Source organism: Arabidopsis thaliana, chromosome 3 (genome assembly GCF_000001735.4).
Source record: "Arabidopsis thaliana chromosome 3, partial sequence".
Classification (NCBI taxonomy): Eukaryota; Viridiplantae; Streptophyta; class Magnoliopsida; order Brassicales; family Brassicaceae; genus Arabidopsis; species Arabidopsis thaliana.
Window position 1 is genome coordinate 13395396 of NC_003074.8, and position 20818 is coordinate 13416213.

A 20818-nucleotide genomic window follows, 5' to 3' on the forward strand; every position below is an offset into this window, starting at 1 on the left:
TTCATTCGACTATGCTAGTTAGTTAACCACTTCTAACTAGCAACAACCAATTCCAAACAGACAGCACAACGGCTATGTTACCGCAACGCGGACAACATAACAGTTATGTTGTCAGAACTTGGGCAGCACAACGTTTAAACTATACTTTAACATCATGCAATCACAACAAAAGACAATGCATCACACAATAATTATCACTAAGTACGATTTACTAACCTCCTAGGCAATTTATAAGTAAATCAAATTAAACACCTAACCACGTGCTACTTCACATGTCCGAGAGTTACTGGTGATCCAAGCATCCTCGGGAAACGACCGTACCTACCCCTCGAATCCATTGGTTCCTTCTCTTACTCGGTTTTCTAGCAAACAACAATCTAACTGTATTAAGGACTAATCGGCGGTTACTAAAAGCAACTAAGGTCAGAAAACTTACCGACTTTTGAATCGGGTCTTTACTAGCTATGGGCGAGATTTTTAGGTGAAATTTCCTAATGACGGCCAAAGGTATATATAGTGGTTTTTACTCGCCACTAATCGCATCCCGCCCGGCGACACATGGCGCCGAGTCACCGCCCAAGACACCCACCGCATCCCGCTGGTCGACAGCCGTCCTGGGGTTGCTCAGGGGGCGACAGCCGGCACTGAGTCATCACCCACCTGTCAGCCAACCGGAACCTGCTCGGTGGCCGCTCTGCAGCCACAGAATTTCGGCAGCCCGACATGACCGATTCTCAGCAATAGAACACCAAGCAGCTTACCCACCTGTTCGCCGCCTTAAGCAGGTCGATGACGTGGCCAACTTCTGGCCGCACCCTCGATGTTCGTGTCGGTCTTGGCTCGAGCACACGCCCATCTCGGCCAAACTGATGCCACCGCAGGTCGCTCACACTGCCTACTACGGGCACACTGCGAGCATACCACGGGCATACTGCGGGCTCACTACGGGCACATTGCGGGCGTACTAGGGCATACTACGGGAATACTGGGACAAACTGCGGGCGCACCACCGGCAAAATCATACTCTCAAGGTGAGGGTCATTACACCTCCTATCAACGTGGTCCTCATCATAACCTAAATTATGAATGGGCAATGGGTGTGGAACTCCATATACATCCTGGTACTGTTGCTAGTTGTCACCTACACCATCACCAACTAATATACTTACAGGCGACAAAGGAGCAAGAATAATATCTCCACCCGCATTTTCCTGGCATTGAGGGTGTAGAGAAATAAATGGTAAATTTCGAAGTTATATGTTAACAGAAAAAGTCATAAAACATATAGGGTCCAACAATCATACCTTCATAACAAAATCTTCTTTAGGGTTCTTAGACTTAGTGTTTGATGGAGATGGAGTCTAGGATGAAATAAAATAAATATAATGAGATAAAGTAAGGTTGAAGTATATGATAACAATTGAAGTTTTAATCTGTTGTAGTAGCTCAATACACTAGTGGACGACTCTTCTCTGTTGTCTGATGGGGCATTGGTTGAATTGCACTTTGTTGGGGAATCAACCTAGAAATGAAATCATAGGTAATTCAAAGTAATGATATAGAACTGTACTTTGAGGAAGCAACTAACCTACATAAAAGAGTCTTGGTGTATGTGTTCTTCAGGGGTTGAGAAATCATTTGACGTACTTTCATTCTGTACAAAAATAGGATTTGTTTACCATAGGAAGACGCTCGTGAAGTTTGAGTGGATGAGGGTGTAAGGTTATACCTCATTAGACATATCTTCGGGAGTGGTATAGGAATGGATAAGAACCTTCTTAAACGGCTTCATGCGCCTTGATCTGGAAGAGTAATCAACAAATCTGAAGATAGTTTTTTTGATCGCTTGAATTTGTGAGCTTTTATTTTGTTTTCAAGCTTTAATACACTCTTTTACAGCTTTGCCACCTAATTTTGTAGTTCAACCAAGACACTTGACTTCTCATCATCAGAGAGCTTGAGTTATGACCGTTAACGCGTCGAATATATTTGATTTGATTTGGGAGGCTCAGACTTCACCCATAGTTGACTAATTTTTTATTTCTTTTCCGGATGTTTCTTCTTACGATCCACAATGTGTCTTTTGTGAACAACAAAAAGCATGTATTAATGCTAATACATGGACATTCACTTTTGTTAAATTGATGAGAGGCTTTTATAAAGTCAACCATACAAGAAACTTTCCTTTGAACCATACAAGAAACTTTCCTGTCTTTCACCTCATCATCTCACTCAAACCAACCTTCGTCTCTGATATAACCCGATTTTCACTGATTTTGTCTATGTTTTAGGTATAGGATTTTGAGTCTTTTTTGTTATTTCTCGAGTCTTTTAGTGTCTTTTTAGGTACTCTATGCAGTAGGACAACAATGGAGATAAGGAGATATTTTGGAGCAAGAGCTAAGGAAAAGGAAGCTAAAGACGATTTTGGATTCAGGAATCAGCGAGGAGTGTCGATCGACACACTCTTGGTGTCGATCGACACCAGTTTCGACCCAGCAAAGTCCTAGATGCTTTTGAGTTTACAGAAGAGGAAATTTGCCCCAGAAGACTTTCCTATTTGCATTATTAGTCCCTGGACGTTTTTAGGGTTTATATACATTGTTTAGACCTAAGTTTTCATCCTCTAGTTTTTATTCTCAAGTTCTTATCAAGCTATTGAAAACCCTGTTACTAAGAGACATAAGCTATTCATCGATTATTTTCAGACATTGATTAAGATCTCAATAGAGTGAAGAGATCCTTTCTTTCCCTTAATCTTTTTGCTGTGTTTATGCTTTCATACTCAAATATGTTGTTTGTTTCATTCAATATGTCTGAGTAATCTGCTTGTTAGGAATAAGGTTTCTCATTAGGGATTCATATGGTTTAGTAGATGGCCCCCTTTGCTAGGTTATCTATGGAATTCATCATCTTTAATTATGCTTAATGCTAGATCTAGAGTAATTAACTAGATCTTGAATCCAGACAATAGGTATGCCCTCCATAGGTATATGTAGTTGGATCTATTATTTGATGAGTCTGGTTTATAGGTGTGTAATAAGAGTCGGCCTATCTACTAAGATGAACAATCGAACTCGTTAAGAATGCATATTTAGGTTGATAATTTCTCGGTTTCTCTGGTTATTCTTAGCTATAGATATAGGGAGTTTCGCGGAACGCCACCGGTTATTCCATAATTAGCGTTTGAGTTTAAGAATGGTTCGATAACAACCTAGCTTTCATTAGTTCTACTAACCAATAGTTTCCTGAGAATACCCTGTTTCTAACTCTTTATTTAATCATTTACATCACAATCATCCTGCTGTTTTCTTACTTTGTTTTCTTACTACTTCACTCATACCCTGCTAGCTTAATCTCGACATTCAACTCACTGTTTGAACAAAAGAACTCTGTGAATTCGATCCTAAAATACTGCAATTGATCTCTTATTTGAGAGAGTAGTTCTACGTAATTTGAACCATATCAGTCTCCATTATCCTCGACCATTATTAGCGGAACAACTGGCAGATGTAGATATAGAAGTGAATAAGACATGATGTAGAAGAACCTTAAGTAAATACAATTACCTGAAGGTTTTGGTCTAGAGCGTGAATGTCAGGAAGATATATTAATTGTTTTGGATGAGTTAGCCTTTTCTAATGGAGGTTAGTCTTGGAGGTGTCATCAGCTGACAGCAAATCAACTATGCCAGGAATGTTTCCAAATGCTAAGATTTGCCACGCCAGCGGGAAACCTGTCAAATGAAAAGTTTTCTACTGAAGTTGTTTTGTAAAAAGCTTGACATGATCAGCCGCGAGCAGTTTTGTGGCGGTGGACTTAGAGACTACGTTCAGCGGGTCTCATGTGTGCTAGTGTCTTGACAAATGACTCTCTACCCCATGGAAAATAAAAAAACTTTTCAAGATTTGCCAACATCTCTACATACTTAAATGTGGGCTTAGCTTTTTGGTTTGATCCTATAAGTACACCATCTACAATGAGTAGATACGCGAGCTTAATTTTGTGCTCACAGACAAGGGCCTAAAGGAGTCGGTTAGCATGTCTAATATATCAACTAAGGTAGCACCTATATCTACACCAATTAACTCATGCCAATAACACTTCTTACCTTCTTCATAAACTGGCTCCTTTTCTGGGTCATAGTCATCACCAAATTTAAGTCACGGCAAGCCAGTCACAGCAGCAAATTCAACAAGGGAAAATCTCATAGTGTATCCACCATAAACAGTCCATAACTCATACCTTTGTCTGGTTACACTACAAAAAATCGGCATTGATAGCATCCGGTTATAGCATAGTTTTCTGAATTGCTATTGAAGATGATATAAAATTTTGGTTCTATATAATACCGTTCGGTAAGCGCTAAGACATAATTAGAAGGAGCTGGAACCCAAAATCACTTATTCTGCCAAACACTTAAGGAAAATGTAATTAACTTTTGGCTTTCACACTCGATTTCCCCTTTTTCTCGAAAACCCATAAGACATAACTCTCTTTCACTACAAGAAAACAAGTGATAAACGACTTACACCGAAGTCGCATAGTAGTCGTAAAAAATGATAATACGACTAATCGGCGACTAAAGACGTTAGTCATTATTACATAGTCGCTGAGTGAGGTAGTAGTGAATTAGTCGTTGATCGACGACTATATTACGACAATAACACAATCAGTAAACAATTGTCGTTGTATAGTCGTATAAGATTGGCGACTATTTAACGACCATAGCACGATTAATTGTCCTGTACAAAGCGTGTGAAACACGTGGTCGTATAATAGTCGTATAAGTGTTTCCGACGATTTGACGACTATTTGACGACTAATTCTATCAATGTAAGGAAATAATTCTCGTTGTCATATAATAGTCGTATAATGTTTTACGACTATAATACGTCTAATGGACGATTATATTGTGACTAGGTTGGTTAGTCGGATAATAATCGGTAATTAATGTGACTATTATACGACTATTTTACATCTAATTTGCTACCTAAATACGACTACTGAGCGACTACTTGTTTTGTCTGAATAAGAATTTGGTCATCGATTGTTGGGTTTCTTGTTTGTTGTTTAAAGTTATGGTTTTTTCTCCTTTTTTATTTGAAATGCTAAAAAAGATGAAAAGACTTGTATATATAGAAAATCAAGTTCAAATACACATACAATTATCTTGTTTATTACACAAACAACTTATTCAAATAAACATAAGTTCAAGTAGAGTTTGGGCAAAGATAATCTAAGGATGATTAGGTGGAGGACTTGGTAGACGTTCTGTGGTTGTGGTAGAGTGACTGGCCATGAAGTCCAAGAACTGCGGATCGGTTTGGCGGAGATACTTCTCGACTAAAGACAATTGCTCGAGCTTGTCCTTTTGCTCAGTTGTGACTCGGGATGACTCAGCTTCTCGGGCAGCAATCTCATCATCTCTCTTCTCATTATATGCAGCCTGCTCTTCTATTTTCCTTTGAGCTTCCTGCAGCCGTTCTTCTAGGGCTTGAAAGGATGATGAGGAACCGGAGTGATGGCGGTTGGCGCTGCCTAGAGTGTCTTTTAGACATCCAAGTCCATAAGGATTGCCTCTTGAATCCCTTTTTGTGGACTGCAAGAAATAGAGAAGAAGCTCATTAGTGACAGAATATTAATTGGACTCTAAGACTCATAATTATACTAAAACATCTTACCTCGAGAAAGATGGCTGTATAATCATCTAGTGTGAGCTCCGGAGGTCGTGAAGAGCCATCAGAGGTAGCAGAAGCATCCGCCTCTAGTGCTGACAGCCTATCTCTCACATTCTGCTGATAAGCTTGAGCAATCTTCTCCGACTTCTGATCAACAAATGAGCCATCCGACTTAGTGTGTGTTTGGATGAACACCTCACCAAGATGGACCGGTCTTCCCAACTTCTCTTCCTGCAAATACAAATCAATATCAACAGTAGTCAACAGACATAAGAACTCAACATACTCACAAGAAAACAAACTATATTGGATTGAAAACAGAAAACAGAAAACTCTAACTTATGAGAATCTGCAGAAACACTTACCAATTCATCTGGGATTTCTTGAAAAGATTTTGGCCCAGAGTAGTGGACGTGAGGACTGATACCGTTACGGTCAGAGAGATGAGCTTTGGAATAGGTCTGACTCCTTTTCTGTGCTGCTTCTGTGTCCCAGTAAGCACACATTGTTCCCCACATCGTTTCTCCAATCCATGGAGGCTGCTCTCGAGTTGTCCTTGCGGTGCTAACCATGTCCTTCAAGCGCCTCTTGACGATCTCATTGAAGTAATACTGGACTGTCCCTGTTATTAAGGGATCCCAGTGGTGCGTTTTCTACAAAAAAAAAAGGAAGAAGTTAGTGAAACTACAGAAACTTAACTTGAACAAGAGCAGATATAGAGGAAGCTTACCGCAAACTCTAAAAATAATCTTTCTCTTTTATCAACTAGCACACATGACCAGTTATAGAAGGGAGCATCGAATTTTTGTAAAAAAATTCTAGTGATCTTCCTAACCAAGCGAGATCCTCTGTCTCGAGTAAACCTCCAAACACATGCAACAAAGAAAGAAGTAAACATGTTACAAAAGTGAACAAAGTTATGTTCCCAAAACAAATACAAGTCACACACGACTATAAACTATGTGCCACAATAGTACTGTCTCAACAATAGAGCATCATTCACAATCAAAGCATCATCATTTGTGTAATATAGAACAACATAACACGAGTTTAGAACTTAACTAAACTAATGACCAAGAACTAATGTAATCACCACACAACACTCAACTATGTTTGACCGATTCACAATAGAGCTTCAAACAACAATAAAACAGGCATTATTACATAAACTAATGAGTCTAGAACTAAACTTGACTAAATGCCTAACCCGAAAACACTAGCAACATAAGACCCAACAATGTTTCACAACACAACAGCCAACAAGGTTCACATTTTCGGTTTGATTCACAACAGAGCATACAAAACAAGGCTGAGGGAATTTAAAGTGAACTTACCTTTTGGTTTTTGGCCGGGGAATGGAAGACAACACACAACACCACGCTTCTCTGCCAGGCACGAAGAGAATGTCATTCAGAGCAACCACGGAGTCTTCTTGGAGCTCCGACAACACTGCAGGAATGCCCTCTTCGAAGTTGTTGCCTTGCAACGAGGGATGACTGTGAGATGGAGTTTCTGGATCCGGCGAAAGAGGAGGGTCTTGCTGAGCAGTCTCTTGTGGTGGCAACGGATCTACACGCTGTGGTTGATTGGTGGAGTGTTGGAAGAGTTGCTGCGGTGGTGGGTAGTTACGGTAGTGGGGGGCAGAGGATGAGGCGCCGGCACCGGCTCCTAGAGGCGGAATCGATGAAGGAACTAGAACCGTCGTTGCCGCCGGGGTGAAAGCGTACTGCTGCGGTGGCGAAGAGGGTCTTCCAGCAGGCGTTGAACCTCCGACTCTTTGAGTCAGGTTTGGTGTGGTCTTCCTCTTTCGAGATCCTCCACGACCGGCGTTAGGCATCCTCTTGGAGATGAGAGAATCGAGATTGATCGAAGAGGCAAGGGAGAGTTTGGCGAAGAAGAGAGAATCGAAGAAGAGAGAATCGAGATGGATCGATGTATTAGGGTTTGTTGGTGAAAGACGGATCGATTTAGGGTTAAGAAGAAGAAGAAGAAGAAGAAGAAGAAGAAGAAGAAGAAGAAGAAGAAGAAGAATCGTCACCACATAAATTGGGTTATGGGCTTCGTAATTTTTTAGGCCTACTTATATGCTGAAGTGTGATAATAGGTTTTTAAGATCAATTAATCCTAAAGCACTATCATGTCGTTGTAGTACTGAAGGTGTATCTCCAAATGGGTGTGATGCTAACAATCAAGATGTGATCAGAAGTCACTAAGTCAAGCCAAGCAATAACAGGTTGTGGTGTGTTCTAGCAGTTCTAAGTGAACATGCAGAAAACAGAAATTCAAGCAGAAACAGTAAAACACTCGACCAACACAGCTCTTTGCAGAGCACTGGGTGAGGTCGAGTGACAGGTCGAGTAACAGACAAAAAATAAAACATAGATACTCGACTGCACAGTCTCTTGCCAGACAACTGGGTGGTCGAGTATGAGGTCGAGTAACAAGAAAGAACTGCAGAAACTAAGCGACAGATAACAAGATGCAGTAAACAACAGTAGAGTAAACAAAGAATTCAATCAGATAAAGAATTCCCGAGGATGGGGTAATTGAGTAGTTTCGTTTCCTCAGTTTATAGGTGATTGGCATGCTCAATAAATTAACCCTAGACAATAAGTTCATTAACCAAATCTAAGTGCCACCGCAACAGAGACCCTCAAGTTAACCTAGTCCCAGACTCAATCACCATTGACGAGAGCTAACCTAACATGCATTATGAATCAACAAGTTAAAGCCAAAACGCTCCCTGCAACCAATACCTTGGTACAGGGTCACGATTCTCTGGAATTAGTGGTTCAGATATTTCATCGAACACCTTTTGGGCGCAAAAATGTCTGGGCTCAAATTCCAGTTGATAAGAAAGCAATAGGCATTAAGAACAACTAATCCAGAAGGGATCTATTAATCAATACTCAATCACCTAGCATACTGAGAATTCTACACTACTCTAACCCATCCTTAAAAACCTATTCACTACTCAAACATCATAACAGAAAGCATAAACGTTGAACATGTTGAAAACATGATAACAATAGTGTAAAAGCAGGATGATAACAGAATGAACAACAGTAAACGAAATCAAGAACAAAAGCTGAATACTGAATACTGAATAGATAAAGAGAAATCCGGATTACAAAAGGTCTAGAACACAAATTCTGCGGAATAAAACTAGATAAAAACTTGTTTGCGAAAATGTGAAGTACATGCTACTTATAGCCAAATATTCTGAAAGCCTAATACTTAAAACGACGAAGTATTGGGACGGATTAAGAACTGTACTCGACCCAGGTGGTCGAGTGGGAGGTCGAGTGAATAGCTGGAGTCTTCTTTTCTTCCTTGTGTTCGAGTGTCTGGTTGAGTGCGGAATGAAGAAGACTCTGAAGCTTGCCATCGAGGGTGTAGTCGAGTGGTGGTGAAGGTGATATTGACTTCCAGGTAGAGTGATGTAGTCGAGTGATGATCAGGTAATGGTGGTGAAGGCACTCGACCTCGGGGTCGAGTGATGTGATCGAGTGATGGTCAGGTGATGGAGATGAAGACGCTCGACCTCGAGGTCGAGTGGTGAGGTGAAGTGGTGATGTCTTCTACTCGACCTGGGGGTCGAGTGATCTCTTGAGATCTCGAAGCTCCTACTCGACCTCTGGGTCGAGTGGTTTGTCATGATCAGGTCCGCTTCTTCCAGTTAGCTCGTCAATAGGTCCAAATCACTTGAAATCAACACAAAAATGCAACATACATGTAAACCTATCCTAAACATGTAAAGTGATGACAAATGATGAGAAATGGTATAAAACAGTGATGATATGATGCTAAAGTGATGACAAATGGATGCTCAAAACATGCAAAATACACACTTATCAAAGTGTGGTGTGTTCAGTTCAATTTCCCCAAACACTAACATGTCGATGCAGCTATAAGGGGTGTCAATCCAGTCCACTGTTATTGCTAGCAATCAAGTCAGGCTCGAATGATGAATGCCTCGCAGGGACATGCGGAATCTCCTGCTCTCTAGGCTCAGGCCTGCGCTGACTTGGCTCGGGCGCGTCATATCTCCTCGAAGGCATGTCTTGAGGGAGTTGTCCCTGCGGAATTGCTGTAGTGGAAGAGGAGCAGCTGATTTTATCCTTGAGAAACTTGATAGCCCTGAGGCACTTGGCGAGTAACTTATCCTGTTTCTTGCACCACTTCTGCAGCTTGCTGTTGTTCCTGTGAGCTTCGCTCAAACTCTTGCTTTCCCTCGCTGGAGGTATATGCTCACTGAAATGATACATGCTCGTGTCAAATTCCGCCTCATCTATATCATCCGTCTCATCAACATCTTCTGTTGTAGCTCCTTCGGTGTGACTGATCTCCTCAGTTGGCGGACTGCCCTCGAAATAAAGATCTTCAAGCGTAGGCTTGAAGTCAATGTTTCTGCCCTCGAGAATCCTAGTAGCGTCAATGCAGGGGAGAAGAATGTTGGCGATTCTAATCGATGAATGCTCGAACCTGTAGCGGTGAAAGTCGCCAGCCATGTCAAACTCCAAGAACTCACATCTGCGCAAATGATCCAAGTCCATCATCCTCGGTGCTAACCCTGGTTCCTTGAGCGGTACTCCACAAGCTTCCAGAATTGGCGTCACAATGCCACCCACGCATAGTGCTCCTCTCACCTTCTTCTTTCCGTTCGTCAACGCCCACTTCCTGTATCCACACAGGTGGATCGATAGAGGCATTACTGGTGGTGCGTTATTGAGATCGCCTCTCAAGACATTCTTTCCCTTCGTCCGGCGGAGCATCCCTGTAAGCGCAGAATCTATCATCTCCATGTCCGTGTTAGACACGGTGCCTGTAGACTCTCTAGAGTAAAATACGTTGGCAACCGAGCGCTGAAAGTAGCGGGTTACAGGACTCCGGATTTGGTTGCTCTTGGACCGCGCCGAGTTTAGCGGTAGATTGTTCCCAATGGTGGCCCACAAATCCTTAAGCTCCTCTCTGTCAAACCTGGGTTTGGTTCCCTTTCCACTAGGGAAACCAAACAGTTCTTCCAACTTCTTGATCGAAAGCTGATACCACTGCTCATCCACTGAGAACGTCAAGAAGCCTAAACCCATGGTATCCAGCTCAAAGTCTGTGAGTCCCTCATACATCTCCACTTGCAGCGTGGGAAGAAACTCGATTGTCTCCTCCTTATAAGCAGCGTAAGGGTAAGACATGAGTGTCTCTAGATGACACTTCTCGAACAGATGTTGCACGTCCTCCAGTAACCCCAGCTGGGCTAAAGTCTCATAGCACAGATACCTCGTTCCCCAAAAGTCATTCATCTCAAAGAATCTGATATACTCCTCCACTGTAACCTCGTCGGGTTTGTTCAGCAGCTTCGTCTCCTTACGCCATGACTCTGGCTCATACTCAGTTTCGATGTCCTCATCAATCAGCTCATATCTACTCGACATCGCCCTCTTTCCTCTGGCGATTTCAGCTCTTCTCTGATTACGTCGGGCTGTGGAGAGTTCTAATTCATCCCTGAAGCTCTGGTAAACATGTTGCTCTCTCGGTCTAACGGACTAGGACTCAGCTTCATCCACATTGTAATCAGGGTCCATAAAAGATTCTCCACTGTAGTTACTCATGATGAAACCTGAAAACAGACAAAACTCAAAGATAAACGTTAATACGTTAGTAACAGCAAACCAAAAACACAAACCAATCAAGTGAACCGGTCGAGTGATGTAATCGACTAAACCGTCGGTTTTGAATTTTTTTTTTCTTTTCTTTCGGTTGATCGAGTGATTTTGTTTGGTCGAGTGAAGCTAGTTTCGTGGTTAGAGTGAGGCGGTGGTCGAGTGGCGTCGCTTTGGCGGTGAATCGAGTGATGAATGGACTTGAGAGATGAGAGAACAATGGCACCTTGGTCGAGTGGTTATGAGCTAGAAGTGGTGAAGGCGGCTTGGTGATAGAGGTCGAGTGAATGAAATGGCAAGGTCGAGTGATTAGGCAAGGTCGAGTAGCGAGGCTTGGACGGACAAAGTGATGAGGAATCGAGTGTTTGGTGATGAGAGACGAGTTTGAAAGAGATCGAGTGAAGCTTGTGAGAATGGCAATGGTGATGAGAACTCGAGTGATGTTGAGCTCGCGGAGAAGAGAAGACGGTGATGACGTTGGTCGAGTGATGTCGCAGATGGAGAGATGATGAGCTTGAAGGTGATAAGTGTTCAGCAGTGAAGAGACCGAGTGATGGTTAAGGTCGAGTGTTTTATGGGAGAGAAGTGGGAGAAATGAAGTCGAGTTTATGAGGTATGGGGTCGAGTGGTTGAGAGAAGAGAGATGAGAGTTTGGTTTGTTGGTGGTGATGAATGAGGAGGGGTCGAGTGTATAATAGGTGAGGTGGAGATAACGAGGTCGAGTAAGTGATAGGTGGGGGATGGTGATGTCGTCGAGGTCGAGTGGTGTGTGGAGATGGGATAAGGTGAGGGGTCGAGTGGTTGTGAGAAGAAGGAGTTGGATTTCTTGTCTGTTGGTTAGGAGCGTGGGAGACATAGGGTGCAACAGTGGGTCCCTCGCTTGTCTCTTTCTTCTGAATCATTACTCTATCTTCACTAGGAAAATTTCAGTAAATCCTAAAATCTGCTTTAAACTTGATGAACTCTCTGTAAGACTCTGTAGCTCCCGTTGGTCGAGTAAAATGATGATTTAAAAGTTTTTAAGTTTTAAACATCACCCATACTCGACCAATGCACTCGATCTCTAGGCACTCGGTAGAGTAAAAGTTTTAAATTTTTACTCTACCTTCACGTTATTCCTCTATTCCTGAGAACCACAAACATAACTAAAACAAATAAAAAATAACAAGAAAGTAAAAATTATTTACAAGGATAATCATGGGACTTCCTCCCAAGTGAGCTTGTTTAAAGTCTCTAGCTTGACTCCTCACACTTATCAAGAGGAGAAAGCACTATAGAGAGGGTCTGCATAATCCTCTCTGATACCATCATCATACTCAGCGTCCTCCTTGGAGAGGTCTGCGGCAGAATACTCAATTACCTTCTCTTCAAAATATGCTTCTTTCTCTTCTGGAGGGTAATCTGTCTCTTTAGACCATATTGAAGTGAACTTTTTTCTCGGGACAGTGTCAATCCCGTCTTTAGGTTGAGCTTCCTTCTACAACTGATTTAGCTTACTTCTAAGTTCCTCAACAGTGTGGGCTAGCTTCTCTATAGTTTTATCTTGCTTATCAGACTTCTTTTTAAGTTCTTTCACTCTTTCAGTCTCATATCCTTCTCTTGAGATCACTCTATCATTTCCAGAGGTTCTTCCATCTTCTGTTGACCCTTGTGGAGTTTTGTTGATGCCAAACTGCAACTTGATATGCTTTCCAAGGTTGAGACTTATTTTCCCTTCCCTGACATCTATCACTGCTCCTACTGAAGCTAACAAGGGTCTTCCCAGTATTAAGGGATCCTTATGCTCTACTTCCATATCCAGCACCACGAAGTCTGTAGGCACTTCTACTCCATTAATCATGACTGGTAGATCTTTCAGCATGCCGAAGGGTTTTCTAAAAGACCTATCCGCAAGGATCAAAGTCAGGTCACAAGGTTTATACTGAATGAACTCTAACCTTCTTGCCACAGAGAGTGGCATTAAGCTGACAGAGGCTCCGAGATCGCACAGGCAATCGCTAAAAGCTAATTCCCCAATGGAACATGGTAGAGTGAAAGATCCAGGATCTTCTAACTTCTCTTGAACAATCCTCTTATCAGAAGCTCGAGATGGAGTGGCATCACTTTCATCATCTGAATCGTGATACATCTTGATCCTTTCCAGTATCAAATTTCTCACATCTTTGTGAGGATCAGGAATCAGGTTGAGAACTTCAATCAGTGGCATCACTGCTTCAATCTCGTCCAGCTGCTTCGATGCAACAGACTTGTATTTCTCCATCCACGCTTTCCTGAATGTCCACGGAAGAGCACTTGAGGGCAGTGGAGTAGGTTTGAATCGTTTTACCATTCTCTCGATTATGGCGGCCTTCTCTTCCGAGGTGGACTAAATGAGATGGCGAGAACCAGCAAAATGGTTGAATTCATCTAAACATTGCATAGAGCAATAGGTCGATAATCTGAGACTTTCTTCGGAGCTCTCACTTTTGGGATTATCAACAGAGACTTCAACCTGAGTAGAAGCCTCCCCGTCTTGAACATCACTGTCCCCAGTGATGAAATCAGGGACATGTCGAGTTGGCAGCTCTCGATCATGGCAGATGGTGATGGCGTGTGCAGTTGCATACTCCTTTGGATTTTGTATTGACTTCCCAGGAAGTCCTGTAACTTTAGGTGTAGAGGTAGATGCTGATTGGCCTTCCAAATATCTGACTTTGGTGTTCAATGCCTCCACTTTGGCATTCATGTCATTGTAGCTGCAGTCCAGCTTATGGTGTAATTCAGATAACTTCTTAGCAATTTCCATTGAGCTAGATGCTTGTACCTCTAGCAGCTGTTGTACCATCTGTTTCATTTCAGCATCAGGAGCAGCAGGACCTTGGTTTTGCTGAGTTGTAAACCCAGGTGGTGGTGGCGGCTGGTAGTTCCCCTGGAATTGCTGCTTAGGAACGAAACCTTGGTTGTAGGGAACAAAGGGTTTGTTCTGACCTTGTTGTTGTTGTGGAGGATTAGCAACGTTGGTGCTGCGGTAGGAGAGGTTGGGGTTGTTGGTTTTGAAGTTGTTGTATCCTTTGTAGCCACCCTGGTTGTTGATGATGTAGCTGACTTCTTCCAACTGGTTACCCTCCCCATATTGGACTTGAAACTGCTTGTCATCAACAAGGAAGTGCACATGCTTCTGCTGGCTAAGAAGAATCATGTCCAGCTTGTCATTCAGCGCTTTGATCTCATTCCTGTGTTTGTCATCAGAGTTAGTTGTTCCTCTGACCTATCACAGTCCTCGTTGTAATTGCCATCTGATTGAGCAAGGTTCTCAACCAATTCCCAGCCTTCTTCAACATCCTTGTTTTGGAAATTTCCATTGCTGGAGGTATCCAGAAGCATTCTGATGCGTAGTAGGACTCCTCTGTAAAGAGTGCTGAGCAGAGAGGCTTTAGTAAAGCCATGATGAGGGCATTGGTTGGTGTAACCCTTGAAACGCTCCCATGCTTCACAGAAGCTTTCACGAGTCTTCTGTGAGAAACCAGAAATCTCATTTCTGAGTCTTGCAGTTCTGGCATTGGAGAAGAACTTTGATAGAAAAGCCTTCTTACAATCATCCCAGGTGGTGATTGAGTCATGGGGCAGATTCTTCTCCCAGATGTGTGCTTTGTCGCCCAAGGAGAATGGAAACAAACGGAGCTTGAATCCGTCTTCACTGACACCATTGATTTTTGTCAGGTTGTAGAGCCTATCGAATTCATCAAGGTGGTCGAGTGGATCCTCCATTGGCAGACCATGGAATTTGTTCCCCTGAATCATCGAGATGAGACCACTCTTAATCTCAAAGTTGTTGTTCTGGATAGCAGGAGGTGCAATTCCTTTCCTCTGACGGTGATCACGTGGTGCATCTCCAACACCAATGTTGGCAGGGCCATTTTGTTGATTCTGTTTGTCAGCCTTTTCGAGTGGTTGCTGAGGTACAAGGTTGACAGTGTTTCTCCTTTCTCTGAGTTCGCGAGCTATGCGATCGATTTTGCGTTGAAAAGGAGGTTCTGATTGCCTGTTGATCGAGTTCGCATACAGCAGAGGTGTACCTGGATCAAGAAGACAACAAGAAAAACACACAGTTAGCAACCGATTTGAAAATTGAAAAAGAACTTGATCTAAGCAAGTCTGAAATCTCAAATGTAACAAACAAACACCCAATTGGCAACGGCGCCAAATTGATAATAGGTTTTAAGATCAACTAATCCTAAAGCACTATCATGTCGTTGTAGTACTGAAGGTGTATCTCCAAATGGGTGTGATGCTAACAATCAAGATGTGATCAGAAGTCACTAAGTCAAGCCAAGCAATAACAGGTTGTGGTGTGTTCTAGCAGTTCTAAGTGAACATGCAGAAAACAGAAATTCAAGCAGAAACAGTAAAACACTCGACCAACACAGCTCTTTGCAGAGCACTAGGTGAGGTCGAGTGACAGGTTGAGTAACAGACATAAAATAAAACACAGATACTCGATTGCACAGTCTCTTGCCAGACAACTGGGTGGTCGAGTATGAGGTCGAGTAACAAGAAAGAACTGTAGAAACTAAGCGACAGATAACAAGATGCAGTAAACAACAATAGAGTAAACAAAGAATTCAATCAGATAAAGAATTCCCGAGGATGGGGTAATTGAGTAGTTTCGTTTCCTCAGTTTACAGGTGATTGGCATGCTCAATAAATTAACCCTAGACAATAAGTTCATTAACCAAATCTAAGTGCCACCGCAACAGAGACCCTCAAGTTAACCTAGTCCCAGACTCAATCACCATTAACGAGAGCTAACCTAACATGCATTACGAATCAACAAGTTAAAGCCAAAACGCTCCCTACAACCAATACCTTGGTACAGGGTCACGAATCTCTGGAATTAGTGGTTCAGACATTTCATCGAACACCTTTTGCGCACAGAAATGTCTGGGCTCAAATTCCAGTTGATCAGAAAGCAATAGGCATTAAGAACAACTAATCCAGAAGGGATCTATCAATCAATACTCAATCACCTAGCATTACACTACTCTAACCCATCCTCAGAAACCTATTCACTACTCAGACATCATAACAAAAAGCATAAACGTTGAACATGTTGAAAACATGATAACAATAGTGTAACAGCAGGATGATAACAGAATAAACAACAGCAAACAAAATCAAGAACAAAAACTGAATACTGAATACTGAATAGATAAAGAGAAATTCGGATTACAAAAGGTCTAGAATACAAAGTCTGCGGAATAAAACTAGATAAAAACTTGTTTGCGAAAATGTGAAGTACATGCTACTTATAGCCAAATATTCCGAAACCCTAATACTTAAAACGACGAAGTATTGGGACAAATTAAGAACTATACTCGACCCAAACAAGGAAAATGAGAACTCTAAAAGCCCTACTCAATCATTGATAAACCAACATGTAACAAATTTAAGAACTAAAATGCAATCAACAGGTGACACAAATAACAGGTAAATAAAAATGCAATCAGGGGGTAAATACAAATAAATCTAAGAAGAATAGAAGTCCTAAGGATGGATTCATTGATAAGGGCAACTCTAAGGTTCATCAGATGGCTAACAGGTGAAAGGCATAAACCCTAGACGATAGATTCAAAAACTGGTTCAATCCACTCTCGTGATAGAGACCCCATAACCCTACCACTTCCTAATCTCAACTCTCGTTGATGAAACATAGCAGAGCAGGGTTTAAGCAACAATCTAGCAAAGCCAATAAATAGACTAGCCAATCTCTTGGTCAAGTCTACAAATCTCTAGAATTCGTAGATCAGACATCCATTTGAACGTCTTTTTGACGTTGGACGTCTATGGTCAAATTTCCACATTAGCAAGCGAAAACCGCATAGGGGCCAACGAATCCAGAAGGGATCTAACCTAATCTTGACCACCTGACTAACCTAGAGATTACCCTAATCTAATTCATCCCCAAGAACCCTAATCACTACTCAAGCAACATAACTTAGAACACAAACCCAGAAATTACTGAAATCATACCAACCTGTAGATCTAAACAAGCTAAACATCTTTACTAAAAGAACTAAATGCAAAAACGAAATAGATTAAAAGTAATTAAGTTTTGAAGATTCAAGAACACAAAGAAAAACTAAAGGATAAAAGCTAGATCCCTTGGACAAATCCCAAAGTGATCTATTTATACTAAAATGTTAGAAACCCTAGATTCACTAGAAGACAAGAGACTTGAGGCGGTTTGGGCGAGTGCTCGATCTTGGGGATCGAGTAAAGAGGGTGCTGCAAAGTCTGCGCCTTTGTGTCTATGCTCCGAGTGATCAATTGGTCGAGTAGATGCTTCTTCCACTCTTATTATATGCCGAGATGTCTGGTTGAGTGAGGAATGAGGAGGATCCGAAAACGCTTTGATAGATCAACAAGTCTGGTAGAGTGGGTCGCCCTTGGTCGAGTAAATGGGTCGAGTAGAGGAGCGAGTAGTAGGGCGAGTAGATCGTTCTTCTTCTTCTTCTGTTGCTGCCTTTATCGAGTAAGTGGGTCGAGTGAATTGCTGCCTCCTTTGTGGCTGCATGGATCGAGTGAACTGGCCGAGTAGAATGCTCTACTGCTTCCCTCCTGGTTGGATAGAGTAGAGGGTCGAGTAGAATCCTTGTAAGCTCCTTCTACACCTGAAAACACACCAAAACATGCAATATGTATGCAAGATGATCCTAAATGTCTAAGTGTGCAAAATAAGCTAAATGTGATGCAAAATGATATGAAACAATGAGTGATCACTAAGCTAAATGATGATAAATACATGTCTAATTCTCATTTCTTTTCATTCTCATTCTCTTTCCCATTCATCCCATACACAATCCCAATCCTAAATACAAGTCTCCACCTAGTCCTAGCTAACCCAAAAAGTGTGGGCTAGGTCTACATGAAAGACTGCTCTTGTCGGCTCATACCTAACACGTTATACAAAGCTCAATCGAAAAAGACCACTCCATCACACACAAATGATCTTTGGCTTGAAATAAGGCTAGGCTAAGGGTATGGGAAACTGCTCTAAAAATGAGAGTCAGCTACTTGGATTAACAGAGGGTGGTGAAGTGAATAAGATAATCAAAGTATGTATATGGTAGCCATTAGTTCACAAACAATGCACAGACATGATAATTGCAAATTCAGTTTAGGTTCTAATAGATAGGGAATGACATCAAATAAGCGAGTTTTGAATCAAAGCAGTATAGTCACGTTGTAAATTCAAAGCAGGGGTGCGGTCTTACTTCAGAGAAACAATCGGTTATGCAACAGAGAACTAACAACCTGGGCATTGAACTTACTTCATTGAATCAAAACATGCTTAACGGTTTAAAATCATCATTATCCCCTATGCAAATGAGCAATCCTAAATGCAAACACTCTATATACAATCCTAAAATGAAATGCAATCTACATGACACTATGTTTTTGTGAAATCATTTTCAGAAAAAAATTCAAATTTTTATGGTTTTTTCTATGCCTTAGATGATGCAAAATTAGAAATAAGAAAAGAATACATAATGTTAAACATGTCTTGAACCCTCCCCCAAACTTAAATTACACAGTCCCTTGTGTAATAAAAATCTGAGAAAAAATTCAAGACCAAAACAAACAACACACAAATAAAAATAAAAATGTTATGGTATGTACAATGGTTGAGGTGGTGTTACCTCAGTTGTCAGAGGTATTTTCCTGCTCGTTGATGCTGTGGTAAGCATCCCAATTCATTCTCGAGTACTGCCCGTCTTGAGCCCACTGATCTTGCTCGACACTCTGCTCGTTCTGATCCCACGGATCGTGCTCGACACTCTGCTCGATATCACGTAGAGCACCTTGGTCGAGTGATCTCCTGCTAGTCATAAGAAGGTCCTTGCTCCTTGGTCGAACCACTCTTGTTTTTCTTCTTCTTTTCTGCTCTTGGTGCTCATGAGATGAATGTCTTGCAGGAGCTTGGGGGCGACTTACGTCTCGTTGCTCATAGGCAGACTGCCTTGACGGTGAAACTCTGTGCCTTCTTGAAACCACTTCTTCAGGTCGGTTTTCTCTTATCATGGTGGCGCCTGAAGATGAACAGCTCAGTAAAGCATGAATTGCGGCGATGGCGTTGCCACAATTTCCCAACATTTTGTCTTGAAACTTACTCCAAGCACTCATCGAACCAATATTCTTGGGCGCTTCACTCAGACTCTTACTCACTCTTGGTGGTAGTTTGTGTTCCTCAAAATGGAACCTACTCGCATTTTAGTTCTCCCAATCCATCTCCTCCACTTCTTCACTCTTAGCCCTTTCTTCATTGTCCGGAGCTTCTCTTGTCGGGGGTGCCCTATCCATGAAGAAAAGTTCTTCATTAGGCGGGTTAAAATCGATGTTATCTCTCACTGTGATGGTTGTGAGCTCTTGGCTGGGTAGGAGAATCCTGGCATGACTCTGATGCTCGATGAACAAAGTCCATTTCAGGTGAGGAATGTCGATCCATCTTGGGGCAAAGGAAGTCGACTAAAGTGGCACTCCACAAGCCATTATTATAGGTGTTATCACCCCCCCACCTCTATAGAAATGGTTCTCTTGTGCTTATTCGCTAGTGCCCATTTTCTGAAACCACAAAGATGATTCAATAAACGCATTGATGGTTAGGCATCATTTGTGTCACCCTTCATAGGCACTTTGTTCTTTGTGTAGACTAGAAGATCCTTTAGGCCAATGTCCAGCAGCTCTATCTCACCATTGTTGATCGGTCATGTCTTCTCCCTTGCGTAGAGAACGTTAGCCAATGCTCTCTGGAAGTAACGGATGCAGGCGTTTCAGATTGCGTTGCTCTTGGCCCTTGAGGACGAGAATTGGGCGTCATCTCCTATTGTTACCCAAAGATCTGAAAGCTCCTCTTTCTTGAACTTGGGTTTAACATCAGTCCCTCTAGGGAATCCGAACATATCTTCAAGAGTTTTGATGGCCAAAACATAGTCTTTTCCATAGACTAGGAAGGTGATATACCCAAGTCCTTCTTCTCGCGCTTCATGGCTGGATAGCCCCTGAAACAACTCAACTTCCAGTGAAGCAAGAAACTGAAGCGCTTCTGTTTTGTAGGCTGAGTGAGGGTTGGTCATGAGACCCAAAAGATCACTCTTTTCAAAGAGGTACTCGACAAAGATGATAGTTAGGTGCGCACAAAGAAGAAAGTGAGAGAGAGTGATATCTTATCTTTGGTTTCGATTTGAATGAGTGGAGGAGAATGGTCTCCCATGCTTTGATGGGATAAGAAAGTTTGACCGAATAGTATTTGAGCATGATGGGTAAAGGCTTTGTCCACCGAGTAATAGAGTGATGGAGAAACAACTGGGCCACTCGATCACCATGCTTGATCGTCTAGTCACTATACTCGACCAATTGATAGAGTAAAATGATGATGCAAATTTACTCGACCAATTGATAGAGTAGAATTGCTTCTGTAGCAGATATTTCTTGATCACA

The 20818-nt window shown here is 42.0% G+C and overlaps 5 pseudogenes across 5 annotated transcripts; all 5 read right to left on the bottom strand.

The window, feature by feature from the left end:
- Window positions 1-1749: 1749 nt before the first annotated feature.
- On the bottom strand, window positions 1750-4550 carry AT3G32475 (annotated as a pseudogene; the record flags this gene model as incomplete). Its single annotated transcript has 1 exon — window positions 1750-4550.
- A 689-nt stretch (window positions 4551-5239) lies between these two features.
- On the bottom strand, window positions 5240-7518 carry AT3G32677 (annotated as a pseudogene; the record flags this gene model as incomplete). The annotated part of the gene is made up of 1 exon: window positions 5240-7518.
- A 2083-nt stretch (window positions 7519-9601) lies between these two features.
- Window positions 9602-11113, bottom strand: AT3G32880 (annotated as a pseudogene; the record flags this gene model as incomplete). Its single annotated transcript has 1 exon — window positions 9602-11113.
- A 1483-nt stretch (window positions 11114-12596) lies between these two features.
- On the bottom strand, window positions 12597-15381 carry AT3G32890 (annotated as a pseudogene; the record flags this gene model as incomplete). The annotated part of the gene is made up of 1 exon: window positions 12597-15381.
- Window positions 15382-18840: 3459 nt separating this feature from the next.
- On the bottom strand, window positions 18841-20502 carry AT3G32893 (annotated as a pseudogene; the record flags this gene model as incomplete). The annotated part of the gene is made up of 1 exon: window positions 18841-20502.
- Between the last annotated feature and the right edge of the window lie 316 nt (window positions 20503-20818).